The sequence below is a fragment of the Molossus molossus genome, unplaced genomic scaffold, assembly GCF_014108415.1.
Source record: "Molossus molossus isolate mMolMol1 unplaced genomic scaffold, mMolMol1.p scaffold_m16_p_1, whole genome shotgun sequence".
NCBI lineage: Eukaryota > Metazoa > Chordata > Mammalia > Chiroptera > Molossidae > Molossus > Molossus molossus.
Window position 1 is genome coordinate 121,830,212 of NW_023425344.1, and position 20,101 is coordinate 121,850,312.

Consider the following 20,101-nt stretch of genomic DNA (forward strand, 5'->3'; position numbering starts at 1 on the left):
CCCCCATTGACCCCCTCCTCCCCACTCCTGCCCCTCTCCTACCTTTCTCCACACTGTTGTCTGTGTCCATTGGTTATGCATATAAGTTCTTTGGTTTATTTCTTCCCACCCCCCAACCCCTGGTCCCTTTGAGGTTTGTCAGTCTAGCAACAATTTGTACTTCTTAATCCCTTCACCTTTTTCACCCATTCCCCCAACCCCCCTCCCATCTGGCAACCAACAAAATGTTCTCTGTGTCTATGAGAATGTTTCTGTTCTGCCTGTTCATTTTGTTTGTAAATTCAATTGTTGATAGATATGTATTCATAGCCATTTTGTTTGTTCATATTTTTTATCTTTTTCTTCAAGAAGACCCTTCAACATTTTGTGTAACAATGGTTTGGTGGTGATGAACTCTTTCAGCTTGTCCTTGTCTGGGAAACTCTTTATATGCCCATCAATTCTAAATGACAGCTTTGCAGGATAGAGTAACCTTGGTTGTAGTTGTTGCTTTTCATCACTCTGAATATTTCTTGCCACTCCCTTCTGGCCTGCAAAGTTTCTTTTGAGAAATAAGCTGATAGTCTTATGGGAACTCCCTTGTAGGTAACTAACTGCTTTTCTCTTGCTGCTTTTAAGATTCTCTCTTTGTCTTGAACCTTTTGCATTTTGATGATGATGTGTCTTGGTGTGGGCCTGTTGGGGTTCATCTTGTTTGGGACACTCTGTGCTTCCTGGACTTGTATGTCTGTTTCCTTCACCAAATTAGGGAAGTTTTCTGCCATTATTGTTTCAAATAGGTTTTCGATTTCTTGTTCTGTCTCTTCTCCTTCTGGCACCCCCAAGATGCGAATGTTGGCACGCTTAAAGTTGTCTCAGAGGCTTCTTACAATATCCTCACTTTTTTGGATTCTGTTTTCTTTTTGCTGTTCTGATAGGGCGTTTTTTGCTTCCTTATATTCCAAATCAATGGTTTGCTTCTTGGCTTTACCTACTCTACTATTGAATCTATGTAAATTATTCTTTATTTCAGTTAGTGTCTTCTCCTTCATTTCTTTTTTTTAATTAAATCATAGCAATATTGAAACTTTATTAGACATGGCTATATATCAGGCACTGTTTTACGTGTTTTACATGGATTAAGTCTTTTAATCATCAAAGCAGCTCTTTAAAGCAGGTACACTTATTATTATCATTTCCATTTCACAGATGAAGAAACCAAGGCACAGGGGGGTATATAACTTTCTCTAATTTACCCAGCAAGTGAGGGCAGAGTGGAATAGAACCTAAAACTCTTGCTCCAGAGCCTCCCTTCACTTCTTTTTTGTTTTTTTTTATCCTCCCACGAGGATATTTTTCCATTTTTTGTTCAGATAGAGTGGGAGGGGGAGAGAGAGAGAGAGAGAGAAACATCGACGCGAAAGGAACACATCAAGTGGCTGCCACTCGAACGACCAACCAGGGCCGGGGACAAACTGCAACCGAGGTACACGCCCCCAGCAGGAACCGAACCCGGTCTCTCTGGACCGCAGGCCGATGCTCCAACTGCTGAGCCAAACCAGCCAGGGCCCTCCTTCATTTCTGACTGGTCCTTTTTTATGTTCTTGAGGCCCTCACTAAGTTCGCTGAGGTTCTCACTAAGTTCATTGAGCATCAGTATAAGCAGTATTTTGAACTCAGCATCTGTTAGGTTGCTTATCTCCATTTTGCTTAGTTCTTTTCCTGGGGTTTTGTTCTGTTCATTCATTTGGGACCTGTTTCTTTGTCTCCTCATTTTGGCTGCCTCCCTGTGTTTGTTTCTGTGTATTACTTATTGAGAGGTATGGGGCTATCTGAGACCAGATGCTGCTTATTTGAAAGAATTTAGGAAAACCTGAAGCAGAATCCAAGACAGGCCAATCCTATGGTTAAGCAACTGGCAAGAGCTTGGGTGGGCCTGAAAGTTGGGTGGGACGGAGCCCCAGGGAATCACCAGCGCGGGGCAACCAGTGTGAGCCAGGTTGCTGGAGTCCCAGATAAGGCGGCTGTCTGCCGCCCCAGGGAATGGCTCACCAAAGGCACAAAGGCCTCTGACAGCCATCTGTCCCAGAGAAAGCCCCCTCTTCAGCCCTCGCTCCAGTGCCAAACAGCTCAGTTCTTCCCTGTATGTCTCTGGTGCCCCTGGAGCTGCCTCCCGTCTAAGCTTAGAGGAAGTGAGTCCGATAAGTCTGTGCGCGGGCCCTTTAAGAGGAGCTGCCTGGGGCTCCAGCCGCCTCAGCTTCCCTGAGCCTCAGTTCCCGCTGGTTTTACAACCAGAAGTTTTGGGGATTCTCTTCCTGGCCCTGGAACCCTGAGCTGGGCACCCGGTGTGGGACGGGGACCCCTTAGTCGTCAGGGAGGACCTTCCCAGCCGAGGTATCATCCTGATTTTTATCTGCCACACGTGGTGTGGGGCCAGCCTGTCACACCTCTGCCCCTCCTACCAGTCTTGTTGTGGCTTATTCTTTAATTTTGTAGTTGTAGGACTTCCATTCAGCTCGATTTTATGTGGTTCTGAATGATGGTTGTTCTGTAGTTTAGTTGTAACTTTGATGTGGTTGTAGGAGTATGCAATACCACATTTACCTACCCCGCCATCTTGACCGGAAGTCCAGAGTGATCTTTTAAAACTACATTCTAAATAAAATTATGTCCCTCTCTGCTTTCAACTTCCAGGGGTTTCTGCCATTTGTAGGATAGATTTCAAACTCCTATTGCAGACCACAAGGCCTCTCTGTGATATCACCTTGGACACACAAATCCAGGCCCACTGAACTACTGAGTATTCTTCACATAGACCAAGCTTTCTGATACCTCAGGGCCTTTGTACTTGCTGTCCCCTCTGTCTAGAATGTTTTTCCTCCCAGATGTCTGTGTGGTTCACACCTCAGTTAATTTAAGTTTTCGCTTACATGTTACCTCCTTGGAGAAGCCTTCCCTGACCATCGAAAGAGTGTTTCTAGCCCTGGTTGGGTAGCTCAGTTGCTTGGTGCCTGATATGCCAAGGTTGTGGTTAGATCCCCAGTCAGAGCACGTACGAGAATCAACCAGTGTCTGCAGTTGCAGCCTGACCTGCAGGAACCCGAGGAGGCCACTGCCATGGGAGAGTGATGTGCCTGACTCCACTGTTCCATGAAGAGACCTCGTGGCAGAGGCAGTGGTGGTGGCTCCTGAACCCTGGAATGGTGAAGAAATACCTCAGGGATGTACTAGCTGCCCTGGGTGTTGGTGGTGGCAGCGGCCTCCTGCCAGTGGACATACCCAGCGTTCAGTAAGGGACCAATCTGGTCCAAGCCTCCGGAGCCTCTTTCTCCACCTGCCTGCGCTTGTGGGCTTGCTCACTCGCTGACCTGGACGGCAGTTTGGCCACTCCCGACACACACACTTCCCATGACCACTTCCCTGGACTCTACCTGGGTGTGCACGGGGACCGGCGTCCCTCTTAACTCCTTGACAGCCCAGAATGCCCTCCTTGGTTCAGTATGTGCTCTGAAGTCCTCTGTTCTCTCTCCATTTCTAGGCTGCTTCTAGCTTTCATTGGCTCCTCTGTTCCCTATTGTACAATGCTCTAAAACCAGGAAGGTTCTGCTTGAAACTGTGGATTTCAGGGTGGGCCATTAACCTTAGAACTGCCAGTTAGTTCACGTGGGAGGCTTTGCTGATGAGCCAGAAGTATATTGTTGGCAGTTTCTTCCTAAAATAGTAGTATAGTGACTAATTAACCTTTCAGACATATTCCTTCTAAATTAGGGGAAGGTGTCACTATCATATCTTCAAGTGAAGAAACCAAAGTAGAAACAGCTGAACTTCGATGTTCAGGCTAACTCTGTACATCAAGAATATAGCCTGTCATCTAGTTTCTTTTTTCTTTCTTGGTTTTATTTGATTGTTAAATAAGAAATGTGTACTCATTGTAAAGAATTAAAACAGTGCAGAAGTTCAGAATAAAAATGGAAAATTCCTCTTTGCCCCTCCACTCCCCTTCCCACAAGAGATTAACAAAATATATTGTTACTATGTTTCACTACATTTTGAAGGCAGTGGGACTTTTTTAATCATATTATCTCCTAAAAGTAGTTCACATTGTTTAGTTCATTTTTATATTAAAACTTGGGACTGCATTTCTTATGGTTTTGTTTCAAAAGCCATTTTCTTCTGGAAAAAGTATTACCATGCCCTGGCTGGATTGGCTTAGCGGTTAGAGCGTCGGCCTGTGGTCCAGAGAGACCCGGGTTTGGTTCCCACTAAGGACACATACCTCGGTTGCACTTTGTCCTGGCCCTGGTTGATTGTGCGGGTGGCAGCCACTTGATGTGTCCCTTTCACATCGATGTTTCTCTCTCTCTCCCTCTCTCTCCCTCCCACTCTATCTGAACAAAAAATGGAAAAATGTCCTTGGGTGAGGATAAAAATAAATAAATAATAAATAAATAAATAAAATAAAATAAAATAAAACAAAACTTGGGACTGCATTTCTTATGGTTTTGTTTCAAAAGCCATTTTCTTCTGGAAAAAGTATTACCAAACACTAGTGGATCAAAATATTTAAAGATGCAGTTGCTGGGTGTATCATTTCACTCTTGTGGTTTTTTGGCCTCATTCTTTGTGGACCACTAAGGACTTTGCTGCTATTTGAACACAGTGATATTGTTGTCAGCTCACTACTCAGGGTTTTGTTCACTAGTTCTGGAGGAGGACCAGCAAAGACACGGAAGCTACTTTTTAAATTTTTTATTTTTATTGCTGTGATCTGCTTTTTAACAATGATGATCTCATGGCTAAAAAGGCTAAATTCTCTGAAGAACATCACGACAATGCTCTAAGTCACATACTTTACACAGCCATTGCCTTCTTAGGTGTGGCAGATTACAAGGGTGAAGTATTGTTGCTAGTACTGGCTTTGTGTTATAAAGTTTTCATACAGCTTCTAGAAAACTCTCTATAGATGTTGGTGGAGTCAAATGTCTTCAAGCTTTATCTCATATTATTTCTGTGCCTTTCTGCTGCCCTGACAACTGAGAGTAAAGTCGAGTCTTGTTTTTTTCTCATTATGTCTTTCACAATGGTTATCTTTTTTGTCGTGATCCTGGATTTCTATGTTGATTCCATTTGTTCAGTCAAAATGGAAGTTCCCAAATGTGCCCACTATGGATCCTTCCCCATTTTTATTAGTGCTCTACATTTTGGAAATTTTTGAATGCATCCAATAACAGACAAGCTTTGGGCTATGAACAGAGCAGCACACCAGGAGAGCACTGAACACTTCCTGTCTGGAGGAGTGGTAGTGAGCCATATATTCTTCATTTTGTTTGCTAACATCTTATTATCTCCTTCTGAGAGAGGACAGAAAGGTACCCTAATTGGATATTCTCCTGAAGGAACACCTCTTTATAACTCCATGGGTGATGCTTTTCAGCATAGCTCTCAATCAATCCCTAGGTTTATTAAGGAATCACTAAAACAAATTCTTGAAGAGAATGACTCTAGGCAGATCTTTTATTTCTCGTGTCTCAATCTGCTCTTTACTTTTGTGGAATTATTTTATGATGTGTCGACCAGTAGTCTGGATCTGATCTCAGATGGATTTCACATGCTCTTTGACTGCTCTGCTTTGGTCATGGGACTTTTTGCTGCTCTAATGAGTAGATGGAAAGCAACTCAGATTTTCTACTATGGGTATGGCCAAATAGAAATTCTCTCTGGATTTATTAATGGATTTTTTTCTAATGGTAATAGCTTTCTTTGTATTTATGGAGTCAATGACTAGATTAATTGATCCTCTGGAATTAGACACACACATGTTAACACAAGTCTTAGTTGAAACACTGATAGTAAACCTTATTGGTGCTGTGCCTTTAGCCATGCCCATAACAATACCCATGAAGCTTCTCAAGGAAGCTGTCACTCATCTGATCACGGCCATTCATACCATATGCATGGACACAGTGTCCATGGGCATGGTCACAGCCATGGATCCGCAGGTAGAGGCATGAATACTAACATGAGGGACACACTTGGCAATATTGGAATAGTTGTATCCACAATTCTTATAGAGCAGTTTGATTAAAAAAAATTAAAAAAAAATTTTTAATCCTCACCTGAGGAGATTTTTCCATTTTTTGTTCAGATAGAATAGGAAGGAGAGAGAGAGCGAAACATCGACGTGAAGGGACACATCGAGTGGCTGCCACCCGCGCGACCCAACCAGAGCCGGGGACAAACTGCAACCGAGGTACATGCCCTTAGCGGGAACCGAACCCAGGTCTCTCTCGACCACAGGCCAATGCTTTAACCACTGATCCAAACTGGCCAGGGCTAGATTAGTTTGGATGTTTCATTGCTGATCCTCTCTGTTCTTTTTATTGCTATATTAATATTTCTCAGTGTTCCACTGATTAAAGATGCCTATCAGCAATGGAATACTATGTACTTATATAAAGAAAGACCTCTTACCTTTTGAGATGGCATGGAGGAACCTGGAGAGCATTATGCTCAGCAAAATATGCCAATCAGAGAAAGACAGGTATCACACAATCTCACTTATTTGTGGAATATAATGAACAAAATAAACCGACCAACAAAATAGATTCAAGACATGGAAGTAAGAAACAGACTGACAAACCTCGGAGGGAAGGGAGATGGGGGTGTGGGAAGAGATAAACCAAAGAACTTACATGTATATGCATGACCAATGGACACAGACAACAGTGTGGTGAAGGCAGTAGGGAGACAGGAGCAGGGAGGAAGGTGTCAATAAGGATGGGGGGGGGCAGGTCGTCTATAATACTTTTAACAATAAAGATAAATTAAAAAAAAAAAGGTGAGTGACAGGTAGTACTACCACTAGAATATGAAAAATAATCACATTTTGCCTTAGAAAAGATGCAGGAAATTGAAGGGTTAATATCATACCAAGACCCTTATTTTTAGCGTCATTCTGCCAGTATTGTGGCAGGAACAATTCATATACAGGTGACATCTGATGTACTGGAACAAAGAATGGTGCAGCAGTTTATAGGAATACTTAAAAATGCTGGAGTAAACAATTTAATAACTCAAGTGGAGAAAGAGGAGTACTTTCAACATATGTCTGGCCTAAGTACTGGATTTCAGTATTTTTCCTGGTTATGACAAAATAAATGGAGTCCATGAAATACAACAAAGATGGTACTTACATCATGTGAGATAATGGAACTGTCTCTAGGGGGTGAACAATGAAGATTAAATGACTAAGTATTTAGAGTATTGCCAGAAGGCAGAAAATTGCACATAATTGTCCAGAAACGTTTGGTCATATTTGGAAAAAAAATTAAACTTCCTTACTATTGGATCAAGGAATATTTCTTAAAAGAAATTTAAATACAGAAACGCGGTATCGCATCCTCCCACAACCACATCAAAGTTACAAATAAACTACAGAATAACCATCATTCAAAACCACCTGAAATCGAGCTGAATGGAAGTCCTACAACTAAAAAATTAAAGAAGCAGCCTCATTGAGACTGGTAGGAGGGGCGGAGGGGCGGAGGGGCGGGTGGGCTGGTCCCACACCCATGCGTGGCGGATAAAAGTCAGGGGGATACCTCCGCTGTGGAGATCCTCCCTGAGGAGTGAGGGGTCCCCCTCCCATACTAGGCCACCAGCTCAGGGTTCCAGTGCCAGGAAGAGAAGTCCCCATAACTTCTGGCACTAAAACCAGTGGGAACTGAGACCAAGGGAGGCTGAGGCTGCTAGAGCCCCAGGCAGTTCCTCTTAAAGGGCCTGCGCTTGGGCACATGGACTCACACCCTCCAGGCTCCAGTGTGGGGGAGGCAGCTCAAAAGGTACCAGAGACATATGGGGAAGAACTGAGTTGTTTGGCATTGGGGCGAGGGCTGGAGAGGTGGCTTTCTCATTTACAGACGTGATGTCAGAGACCTTTGTTCCTTTGGTGAGCCCTTCTCCCACAGGGCAGGCAGACAAATCTGGGATTCCAGCAACTTGGCTCACACTATTTGCCCTGCCCTGGTGATTCCCTGAGGCCCTGCCCCACCCAACTTTTAGGCCCACTCAACCTATTGCCAGTTGCTTTACCAAAGGAATGGCCTGTCTTGGATCCTGCTTCAGATTTTCCTAAATTCTTTCAAACAAGCAGCATCTGGTTTCAGCAAACCCCATACCTCTCATTAAGTGGCCCCAGGCCTGGCACTAGAAGCAGCCAGCCTTGGTTCATATCTTGGCTTTGCCTGGGCACCTCCAAGCCCAGCACAAGAAGCAGCCATCTGCAGACTGCAACTTATGCCTGGAGGTCCCAGGTAGAACACCAGGCAGTGGCTGACCTGGCCCCAGAGCCAGCACACCCAGTGGACAGCTTCAGAATACTGCGAAGCACCACCACCCAACCACCTCCATAAGTGACACACTCAATGAGTGGACTCAGTGGGTATCAGAGCCCTGCTGAAGTAAGTCTTTTTTTTTTATTTTTTATTCTCACCCAAGGATATTTTTCCATTTTTTTGTTCAGACAGAGTGGGAGGGAGGGAGAGGGGGAGAGAGAGAGAGAGAGAGAGAGAGAGAGTGATACATCGACATGAAAGGGACACATCGAGTGGCTGCCACCTGCACAACCCAACCAGGGCCGGGGACAAACTTCAACTGAGGTGCGTGCCCTTAGTGAGAACCAAACCTGGGTCTTTCTGGACTGCAGGCCAATGCTCCAACTACTGAGCCAAACCAGCCAGGGCTCTGTACATTATTCTTTATTTCAGTTAATGCCTCCTTCATTTCTGACTGGTCCTTTTTTATGGTCCTGAGGCCCTCACTAAGTTCATTGAGCATCCTTATAAGAAGTGTTTTGAACTCTGCATCTGTTAGGTTGCTTATCTCCATTTTGCTTAGTTCTTTTCCTGGGGTTTTGTTCTGTTCTTTCATTTGGGACCTGTTTCTTTGTCTCCTCATTTTGCCTCCATTGTTTGTTTCTATATATTGGGTAGAGTTGCTATGTCCTTTGGGCTTCCTATGGTGGCCTATTATAGTAGGTATCCTGCAGGTCCAGTGGCACAGCCTCCCCCAGCTGAGCCCTCAAGGTGCACCTCTCAGTGTGGACTTTACACCCTTCTGTTGTAATTGAGTCTTGATTGCTATTGGCGCATCAATGAGAGGGTTTTACTCAGGCTGATCAGCTGAAGGACTGGCTGTGCCCACTATCCACCAACCTCTGACTACCTCGGATGATCAGCTGTGCAGGGGCCCACCACACAGAGCAAGACTTACTTCGCCCTGGCCGGTTTGGCTCAGCGATTGGAGTGTCGGCCTGCGGTCCAGAGAGACCCAGGTTCGGTTCCCGCTAAGGGCACATGCCTTGGTTGCAGTTTGTCCCTGGCCCTGGTTGGTCGTGCGAGTGGCAGCCACTCGATGTGTCCCTTTCATGTCAATGTTTCTCTCTCTCTCTCTCTCCCTCCCACTCTATCTGAACAAAAAATGGAAAGAAGTGTCCTCGGGTGAGGATAAAAAACAAAAAACAAAAAGACTTACTTCAGCAGGGCTTTGATACCCTCTGAAAAAAAAAAAAGAATAATGTACAGAGATTCAATAGTAGAGTAGGTAAAGCCAAGAAGCAAACCATTGATTTGGAATATAAAGAAGCAAAAAATACCTGATCAGAACAGCAAAAAGAAAAAAATCCAAAAAAATGAGGATAGTGTAAGGAGTCTCTGGGACAATTTCAAGTGTACCAACATTTGCATCATGAGGATGCCAGAAGGAGAAGAGAGAGAACAAGAAATTGAAAACCTATTTGAAACAATAATGACAGAAAACTTCCCTAACTTGGTGAAGGAAACAGACATACAAGTCCAGGAAGCACGGAGAGTCCCAAACAAGATGAACCCCAACAGGCCCACACCAAGATACATCATCATCAAAATGCAAAAGGTTCAAGACAGAAAGAGAATCTTAAAAGCAGCAAGAGAAAACCAGGTAGTTACCTACAAGGACGTTCCCATAAAACTGTAAGCTCATTTCTCAAAAGAAACTTTGCAGGCCAGAAGGGAGTGGCAAGAAATATTAAGAGTGATGAAAAGCAAGAACCTACAACCAAGATTACTCTATCCTGCAAAGCTATCATTTAGAATCGATGACAATATGAAGAGTTTCCCAGACAAGAAAAAGCTAAAGGAGTTCATCACCACCAAACTGTTATTATATGAAATGTTGAAGGGTCTTTTTGAAGAAAAAGATAAAATATATGAACAAACAAAATGGCAATGAATACATATCTATCGGCAATGGAATCTACAAACAAAATGAACAAGCAGAACAGAAACATTCTCATAGATACAGAGAACATTTTTTGGTTGCTAGATGGGAGGGGGTTTGGGGGAACGGGTGAAAAAGGTGAAGGGATTAAGAAGTACAAATTGGTTGTTAGACTGACAAACCTCAAAGGGACCGGGGGGGGGGGGGTTGGGGGGTGGGAAGAAATAAACCAAAGAATTTATATGCATATATGCATAACCAATGGACACAGACAACAGTGTGGGGAAAGGTAGGAGGGGGGTGGGAGTGGGGAGGAGGGGAGCAATAGGGGAAATATGAGGAACATCTGTAATATATTCAACAATAAAGATAAGTTTATAAAAAATTTAAATACAGAATGAAGTATTCATTGTTCAAGTAAGTCATTATTTGAATTATGTGCTTAACAAGAATCTTAAAATTTGAGTGAACATGATGCATCACACCATCTTTGAAAGTGAGCATATAATGATAGAATCAAGTGAAGACCAAAATTACTTCTGTCAGGAAGTATCTCTATTGTAAATAATGTATTTACATGTTTATTACAAAGACTCAAATGATACATTTTAGTCAAGTTTTTTGCATAGCCCTGGGATAAGAAAAGAAATGTTCTATATTTATGGATTTTCTGTATATAAAACTAGTTTCTAATTATAACTTAAATCCATTAAGCAAAATCTGTATTGTCACTTTAAATGCAAAGTAAATGTTTGGGAGAAAATTCAACCACTGATATAAGACAAGCAGTGAGAATAGGGAAGTATAACATTACAGTTTTTGGTATATTACAAATATCAACCACTCTGTAAAATAAATTTTTTTTTTTACTTTTGATAAAAAAAAATCAATGAATTAATGCATGGATAAGTGGAGCTACAAACTGATGTCTCTCTCTCTCTTCCTTCCTCTCTCTAAAATCAATTTATAAAAATACTCTTTTAAGCTTTAGTCCTGTGTCACCACATCCTGCCCAATTTTTCTTCAGTTTACTTATTACCAACTGCCAATTATATATGTTTATGTATTTAGCCTTTTATTATGGAAAGTTTCAAGCATATATAACAGTAGAGAAATTAATACAGTACAGTGGGTCCCCATGTGCCATACTTCATCTTCAACAATTATCAACCCTGGGCCGATATTTTAGTCCCCCACATCCCTTACTTCCCACAGACTCGAGACATCACACAATCTCATCTGCAAATACTTCAGTGCAAAAGTTAGATTTTACATGCACCTGTTTGTTAGAAGGCAGCCTTCAGGGCAGCTGGTGTTTGTCTTGCTCACTGCTGTGTTCCTAGTGCCTAGTACGGTGCCTGGCTCATAGCAGATCACTTGGGACATGTGCTAAGTTGTGTCTCAGGTCTCTAAGGAGGATGTGTGTGCAGGTTCTGGTTTGCACAGTCTCACTGCTATCAGTGAGTAGTCTGCACATAATTGTGCACAACTGCGTGTGGCAGTCCCATGTGCATGTGTGTATGTGAGCTCCTGCAGCAGCTGATGCTTGAATGCATGCTTCTGCCCTGACATCATCTCCCACTCCCAGGACCTAGGAATTGCTCTGGGGTGTATTTCTTTCTCAGCAAGGCCTGAGTGTGAAAGGGTGGGAAAGGGTATGCACCAGTCCCTGTCCACCCTCTGGAGGGCTGGGCTTGAGGCCAGGTTGGCCTGGAGAGCCTTTCCCTGTCCTCTGGTTAGCAGGAGGCTGTGCCATCCTAGCTGGCAGAGTGGGCAGCCTCCTTCCTCCCTGGCACTAAAGCTCAGCCCAGTAAAGCTGACATCAGCTGGGTGGGGTATGGGGTATGCATGTATGAGGGATGGCCGACTCTGTTTGTTTATTTATTTATTTATTTTTAAATCCTCACTTGAGGATACTTTCCCATTTATCTTTAGATACAGTGGGAGGGAGAGAGAGAGAAACATGGATATGAGAGAGACACATCAATTAGTTGCCTCCCACACGACCCAGACCAGGGCCGGGGACCAAACCACAACCGAGGTGCGTTCCCTTTACTGGAATTGAACCCAAGTCTCTTTGATCGTGAGCTGACGCTCTAACTGCTGAGCCAAACCAGCCAGGGCCGCCTTCTTCTTTTTGTTTGTTTGTTAAATAATTGTTCTCTATTGATTTTAGAGAGAGAAGGGTTAGGGAGAGAGATAGAGACATCAGTGAGAGAGAACATCAAATGACCTCCTCCTGCATGCCCCTCACTGGGGATTTGGCCCACAACCTGGGCATGTGCCCTGACCGGGAATTGAACTGATGACCTCTTGGTGCATGGATTGACACTCAACCACCGAGCCACACTGGCCAGGCAGGGGTGGCTAACTCTTAACGTTTTTAGAGTGACTCTTGGGTAGTTGGACAACTGAGGCCACTCAAACTGGGGACAGTTGGGTACAGAGTTCTGGCCCAGGGTCTCAGACCACCCCCCCCCCCGACCATTTCCCCTATTTCTGCATCTAAATTCTGCATCTTGAAGAGTTAGCCCTGGAAAGTGGGCAGTGGTGGAAGAATATGCCTATAGCCCAGCACCAGGTTTACTTGTGGAGATTACTCCCTGTCAGATCAAGCCTTCCACAGCTTCCTTCAACCTAATCCTCAGAGCCCATCTCCTCTAAGAAGCCTGTGTTCTGGCCCTTTCTGAGCTCACCTGTCCCACCCTCCTCTCTTTCTCCAAGATAGGCCAGATGGTCCCAGCCTACCCCCAACCTCAGGGAGAGTCCTCTGAATCAGTGGGGTGGAAAAGGGGAAGTCAGAGTGGGTCTGCCAGCTTCTACCCACAACTTGGCTGCTTGCTGCACACCTCACACTCCCTTCCAGAACCCAGCAAACGAGTGCCTCGATGTCCTCTTTTGAGGAATGCATGCATTTGGCTTTCCAGGAGGAGTGAGCATTTTTTAGTACCTACTATGTGCCAGGCACTGTGATGGCTGTAAAAAATTATAATAATAAAAATAACATCAACTCTGAACATTTGTTAAAGCACCTACAACATGCCAGACCCATATGCTAGGAAGTTAAAAATAACCACTATTATAACAGCACTAATCATATGGTCAATATTTACTAAATGCCTGGTGTGATTCTAAGAACTTTGCCACAACAATGACCCTTTAAAAAGAAGCCTTGGCTAGTTGCTCTGTTTTGATAGGTCTTAACTCAGGTAGAGAAGTGGGAGCTGAGCTGGGGCCTCTGGCTAGCCACATCCCATGTATGCTGTTAGGAATGGGAAATGGGGCAGAAATGAAGTCAGGAGGTGGGCCTCCAGGCAGAAAGCAGGCATCAAGCTCCCCTAGGCCTAGATCCATACTCTCTGGGGTCAATGATTCCGCCTGAGTTAGAGCAAGTAGATGGACTTGCACAAGTTCATTGGGCAGACAATCACCACCCCTGCCCTCCCTTCTTCAGTTCATGGGTTCTGTTCTTAGACTCTGAGGTTCTCAGGGCAGAACATGGGGGAGAGGGGCTGAAGTCCTGTCATCTGGAATCTTCTTGGGGTTCACAGGTCCTGCACCAGCTGTTTATTCAGATACCATGCCCATAAAGCAAACTCTTACCAGGGCTGACTCAGAAGGGGCCTTTCTGCCCTGAGTCACTACCTTCAGGAGCAAGCAGGTACTGCCAACTTCACCCACTTGCCTGCTTGCTCAGTGGCCCTTTAGAACAGGCTTTACCTTCCCCAACAAGATCCAACAGGATTCCCCTGCATCTCACTGGTTCTTGAAGGTCTCTGTTGGGGCCCCACATGTCTGGCATTGCTGGCCCACTCACACTTACCCCAATGCCTCTCTAGGTGCCAGGAATTCCACTGCTGGGAGACATGTTCTTGGCATCTGGAGGTGTTCCAAGCCTCCAGGAAGTGTGTTGTGTCATTGTGATAGTCACTCCTCTAAGGTTAGGCTTCTGAGCCCTCTGATCGCATGCAGGGTCCTCTGGGCTGGGTACCAGTGAGGGCACCTTTGGCTCTACTGTGTTCCTTGTTCCTGAAGGTTGGGTCAGGTAAGCCCTGCGATGGTCAGATGAGCTGGCACAGGAGGTTCTAAGGAGGGCCTGTAGGGCAGGAGGAAGCTGAGTGGGAGGGGGATCTGGATTGTCTCCTCTTCCTGCCCCATTTAGTCAACTTTGATTATATCTGTGGTGGGCTCTCATGCATGATTTGGTGAAAGTGGCAGCAGCCCATGGGTTTCTGAGCAGATAGACCTGGGGTGTCTGGGTCGGAGGGAGCCATGAGTGAGTACGGAGGGAGAGATATGTGAACTCTGAGAGTCTGGGAGGGACAGATTAAACCTGCTCCTTAGAAACTTAGGGCCTGAGGTCAAGTCTGCCTGGACCCTGAAAGTGATCTGGGAGCCAGAGCAGCAATTGGGAACCCAGCCAGCAGCTCTGGGAATGAGGAAAACCAGGGGAACTAGTGGCAACTTAAGAAAAGATGTCTGGGGAGGAGAAGCTATGCGAGGCCCGCCAGGGGCAGTGTCTGCTGCTCTGGTCTCTCCTTGCCGCTCGCTTTGCGGCAGGGCTGCTGCTGCCACGCCCATGAAAGGCTGCTTCCCGATCCGCCACACTCTGCAGTACTTGAGCCAGGGGGACGTGGTGTTCAAGGACTCCGTGAAGGTCATGACGGTAAACTACAACACGCACAGGGAGCTGGGCGAAGGCTCCAGGAAATTTGTGTTTTTCAACAGACTTCAGATCTAATACAAAAACCCTTGGGTGCAGATCATGATGTTTAAGAACATGACACTATCACCCTTCCTTCGATTCTATTTAGATTCTGGTGAGCAGATTCTTGTGGATGTAGAGACCAAGAGCAATAAAGAGATCATGGAGCACATCAAAAAAATCCTGGGGAAGAGTGAGGAAACTCTCAAGCAGAAGGAGCAGGAGAAAGAGCAGTTTTCTCATCCAGCCCACTTTGGGCGGTGAAATATTGCGTCGGGAGTGCGTCTGTGAGGTGGAAGGGCAGGTGCCCTGCCCGCCCTGGTGCCGTTACCCAAGGAGATGACAGGGAAGTACAAAGTAACTCTGAAAGCCAGTGCCCAGGACTAAGGCCCCAGGCTTGTGGGCTAGGGTTACCTTAGCTACAAGGAAGCCTCCAGTTCTGTCCCCCGAGATTCTGAAAATAAAATGCTCCTTAATCATTCCAGCAGCATGGTATGTATCCAGTCTGATAGGCACAAGGAGGAAGACCTGCATGGGGACAGGACTTTGGGATCAACAGCCTGTTGACATCCTGTCTTGGTCCTGTGGCCTTTTCCTGGCTTCCACTGGTTTCAACTCCTCTTCCAGACCCTGCTCTGGAGAATTAAGAGTTGCTGTAGTTGAGTCTGGTTGGAGCGAGTTGAGGCTGGCAGTGTGGATGTCCCCTCCATTCAGTCTCTCTCTGGGTGTTTTTCAGAATCCAAGGGCAAACCTTTATGCAGTGCTCACTTTTAAAACTAAAGCCAACTGACCCTTTCCTCCTGAGGGGCCTGGCTGTGGAGGCTGCCTCTCAGTTCACCTTCTTTCTTGTTCAGATCTTGATTTAAGGTTTGGAAGAGAGTGTGAGGTGTTACTGAGGGTCTGCCAAGTAGTTTTTCTCCTCCTTAGGACACTGATATTGCTGCCACTTCAGTTGTGCTGGTTTTAGCCCATGGACACCAAAGCCCTCTAGGGTCACTTTAAGAATAGGTTTACTTGGTCAAAAGTAAAGTACCAGCTGGACTACAGATTCAAGGAAACACAAACCAGGAGACTTTGCCCAGTGGGGTGCAGCAAGAAGGTGGGCTTAGTAGGGTAGGTTTAAGGTCTGAGTTCCTCTCTGATGGGAACCTTGGTCAAGGCCTAACACTATAAAATGGGAATAAGGGCATTACTTCATGAAGTAGTTAGCTGTGGGAAATGATGTGAAACTAGAATGTGTTTTATTTGAATACTGGAGATTATCCCATAGATTGAGAAATCTGGCTCTTTTAATATTTGATGCTCAAGTTATGGTTTATTGTGATTTTGTACCAGAGCTGTATTCAGGATGATAGCTTTTGGGGGATTGGGAAGGGAAGGTGAATGTGTGAAGTCTAATGTGTAACTGGCAGGCTTACTTCAGTTTTGTTGAATTGAAATTAAAAATATATTTTAAAAAAAGAGAGAAAAAAAAGAAAAGATGTCTGGATGGGATTGGTGGTTAGAGACCTCTTGGTCTGGTGGAATGGAGGGGCTATAATCCAGCAGTAGATGTTTACTGAACATCTACTATGCACCTATCCCTGGGCCAGGCTGGACACTGCCCTGAAGGAGCACACAGCATTGAACTCTGTTTGCTATAAGGTACCAAGGACCGTCACTCACGCCAGGGTCTCAGCAACTTGGGATGGGAGTTGGGTGCTAGACCCAGGGCAGCATACAGGCTGGGGCCATGGCTGATATCTGTTCTGGGAGGCAGAAGGGACAGTTAGTGTGGCAGCCTCTCTTACTTCCACCCTCTGTGGGACAGAGAGCTTTGGGAGGCCCAACCCCCTCCTTCCTGATCAGGCCTGGCTGGTAGCCTGACAGGCAGCTTCTTTCCCCTTCTCTGCTGTCCCCTGTTACTCCCCTATAGGTGAAACAGATACATTGGCTGGTGACTTTGGCTCAACACCTCCCTTTGTTTCTCACTCTGCATGTGGAACCAAGACAGGTCGGGAGGGGCCAGGGAGGAAAGGACCAAATTGGTGGCAGAAAGTAGGGTATAGGGTCTGCTGCATTTCCCAGAGACCAGTCTTTGGGAGGTCAGGATGGGAGTGGCTGCTTCCTGAAGACTCTCCCCTCTGGAACAGATCTGGCTGCCAGCCTCACCCTCCTTTGCTTCCCTCTTTGCCTCACTGGAGGCCCCTGGAGCAGGAACCCCCACATCAGAACCCTATCTCCCCAAATGTGTGGGGTATATGGGAACTTCAAAAGAGTGTAGGGGAGAAGGACAGACAGCCCAAGATTAGGTGCTCAGTAGATGTTCAGTAAACATCTATTGCCACTGGAGTGAAAGACACGGGGAACAGAGTCATGAGGTCTTCCTTCCTTCCACCTGGGTCATTGCTTAGTGCAGTGATTTTCAACTGGTGTGCCAGGACACATTGGTGTGCTGCAAGAATTTTTAAAAATATGCAGTATCTGACTAGTCAGGGGCACGGACCTCTTTTCCCTTAGATTGTCAACAACAACAACAACAACAACAAATGACAACAGCCAACACAACAATAGCCATCTAGTGGGAATGAATCAAAGTTATATCTAATTTTTTGTCAGATTGGTAAAAAATATATTTTTGGGTGTGCCACAGAATTTTAGTAATTAGTTTATGTATGACATGAGATGAAAAAGGTTGATATTGCTGCCTTTGTGTGATGTTGGCCTGGTCCCTGCCTCTCCTGGCTCAGTTTCCCCAGAGGTTGAGAGGGAGGACTTAGTCAGTATGTGTTCAGTTTTGCTGTTTGGTTGCATTTCAAGTACCTGGCACTTTGTTCAAATGCAGAATGTGATTCAGCAACTCTGGGGTGCACCTGAGATTCCTCATTTCCAACAAGCCCCCAGGTGATGCTGGTGTTGCTGGTCCATGGATCCTACTTTGAGCAGCAAAAACTTAGACAACTCACTGAATTTGGGCCTTCAGAAGTGGTCACTTGAGCCCTTTGTGATCTCACTAAACATCAGAGGGAAGCCTTGGGATTAGCTCCCAGCTCCAGCCTAACAGAGTTGGCAGTTTCCAGATTGGGAGCAGGGGAGCTCCCTCAGGTCCCAGTGAGGATGTGCTCAGGTAGAAAGCTCCTTCTTAGCCACTGGTTGACTTAACCAAGGGCTCTTCTGCCTTTAGGAGCTCTTAGGACAGCAGAAACATGAAAGAACACTGTATAATGCACTCTTTATCGTAGTGGCCACGGGGGCCCTCTGAGGAGCTGGCACACAGCGGCTATCAGTTAAATACTGCACCTCATTGCACTGAGAATGGAAATGTTATCAGGAGGTAAGTTGGGTGTGTTCGGCTTTAGTGGCTGTATGGCTGATCCTTCCAGGGAAAGGCCCAATACTCTTTAAAAAGAGAAGGAAGCCAACAGAGTCAGCTGTCCTCTCATTCTGGGCTTCCCCTCATCAGGCAGCTCATAACACTGGGTTAGGTGACATGGTATGGTAGTTACTCATTTGCAGGTCTGGGGATCTTCAGGAAAGGCTGGGTGGATTTCTATCTGCATTCCCTATAGCAGTTTTGGCACAAAATACCCTTTCTAACGCCTGACTGATCATAGCAGTAACTACATAGGGGTGGTGTTAATTGAGAGAACCTAGGGTGGGCCAGGAGCTTTGGAAAAAAGGGTCCTGTAGGTCTGGTTTCCATTCTTGCTCCACCCACTTGCCAGGGCTCACTCACATGTATGGCCAGGAATAGGAGACCCAACCAGAGAACGCTGGTGGGGCTGCCCAGTACCTTCATTCCTTTAAGATCTGGAATCTTCAGGGCCAGAGGAAGATGTCAGCAACCCTAGCAGTTCCCATTGGTCAGCAGAGGTGGTGGTGGGGGACCATTTCTCCTGCTTTCTATTGGACAATGATGGTTCTAGCTCTGTGGGTTCCACAGCTGCCATAGCAACTCCACTTAAAGGGCCCTCTTCTAGAATAAGGAGAGGGGCTCAGAAACAGCCCCTTTTTTAGCACCTAAGAGGTTAAACCATTTAGGTTGGTGGGCAAGGCTTCCAAACTGGGTACCCAGAGATCTGGGCCTCTCTGGAACCCCCTACTTTGCTTCCCACACCCCCGTTGTGGGGTACTTCCCAGTTCTGCTGATGTCAGCTTGGGTCCCTGGATGGGCAGGGCATCTTGGCCCTCGGCTCAATGTGGCCAGCTCCTGGGACTGTGGGAAGGCCACAGGTAAGGAGCATATATCTTCAAATTTTGTGTGTGCATATATGTATTATGTAGGCAGGCATTTATCTCTGTGTTGGATGTTTGAAGATCTGAAGGTGCACAACTGTTTGTACAAATACACTGTGTGTGTGTGTATAAGAAAGAGGGTCAGAGGCTCCCAGACATTCCTGATCACTTGTATACAGGTTGGCTTCTATCCTCAGTGCCTAGGAGGAGCTGGCTCCTTAACAGAAGGAGATGGCAAATTATTTTGTAAAGTGGACAGCAACTAACTCCCTTAAGCCTCGGGGGCATATCTGGAATCTGTTAAGATCCTGACAGAGCTGCTGGCACAATTCCTTGGGTGCCAGCCCACTGTCCAGCAGAGGCTTAGAGGAGCCAGAGTAGACATCTGGGGCAGGGCAGGCAGGCCTGTAATAGAGAGGGCTGTGTCAGTCCTCTGGGGGAAATCCAAGCTGAGGCCAGGTCCTGCCTGGAGGGTCTGTCACCCTTATCTTGGCTTACAGTTCCAAGGTGGAGAATGGCCTCAGATATCAGAGCTCTGAGGATCCAGCCCTGGGCTTCTGGGAGGGGCAGGGGAAAGCATGGGGTGTAGCATGGAGACAGCCTCGGCTGGAACCTTTGTGATGCTGGCCTGGAGGGTGCTGAAGAGATCAGGAAGTCAGGCCAGGATTGTGAGCTCTGGGTATGAAGGAGTCTCTGTGGGGATCTCCACCTATGGGCCCTGGCTGAGCTGGCTGGGCCTAGGGGTCTGGTCTACTCTACTGCTGCCTTGCCGTGTGTGATTCTCCCCTCTCTGACTCTGTCTCTCTGTGATTCTCTGAGGCCCTTTCTGCAGTGACACAACAGTATTTTAGGTGTTCTGCTGAACCTTCTGAGGGAGTGATAGGATCTAGGCAGCCATATGCTGAGATGTAAAAGGCAGCAGAGCCCAGCAGGTGTGGCTCGGTTGAG

The 20,101-nt window shown here is 46.0% G+C and overlaps 2 pseudogenes; both read left to right on the plus strand.

Moving 5' to 3' along the window:
• The first annotated feature begins 3,179 nt into the window (after window positions 1-3,179).
• Window positions 3,180-7,181, plus strand: LOC118617809 (annotated as a pseudogene).
• Window positions 7,182-14,812: 7,631 nt separating this feature from the next.
• Window positions 14,813-15,325, plus strand: LOC118619586 (annotated as a pseudogene).
• The last annotated feature ends 4,776 nt before the right edge of the window (window positions 15,326-20,101 follow it).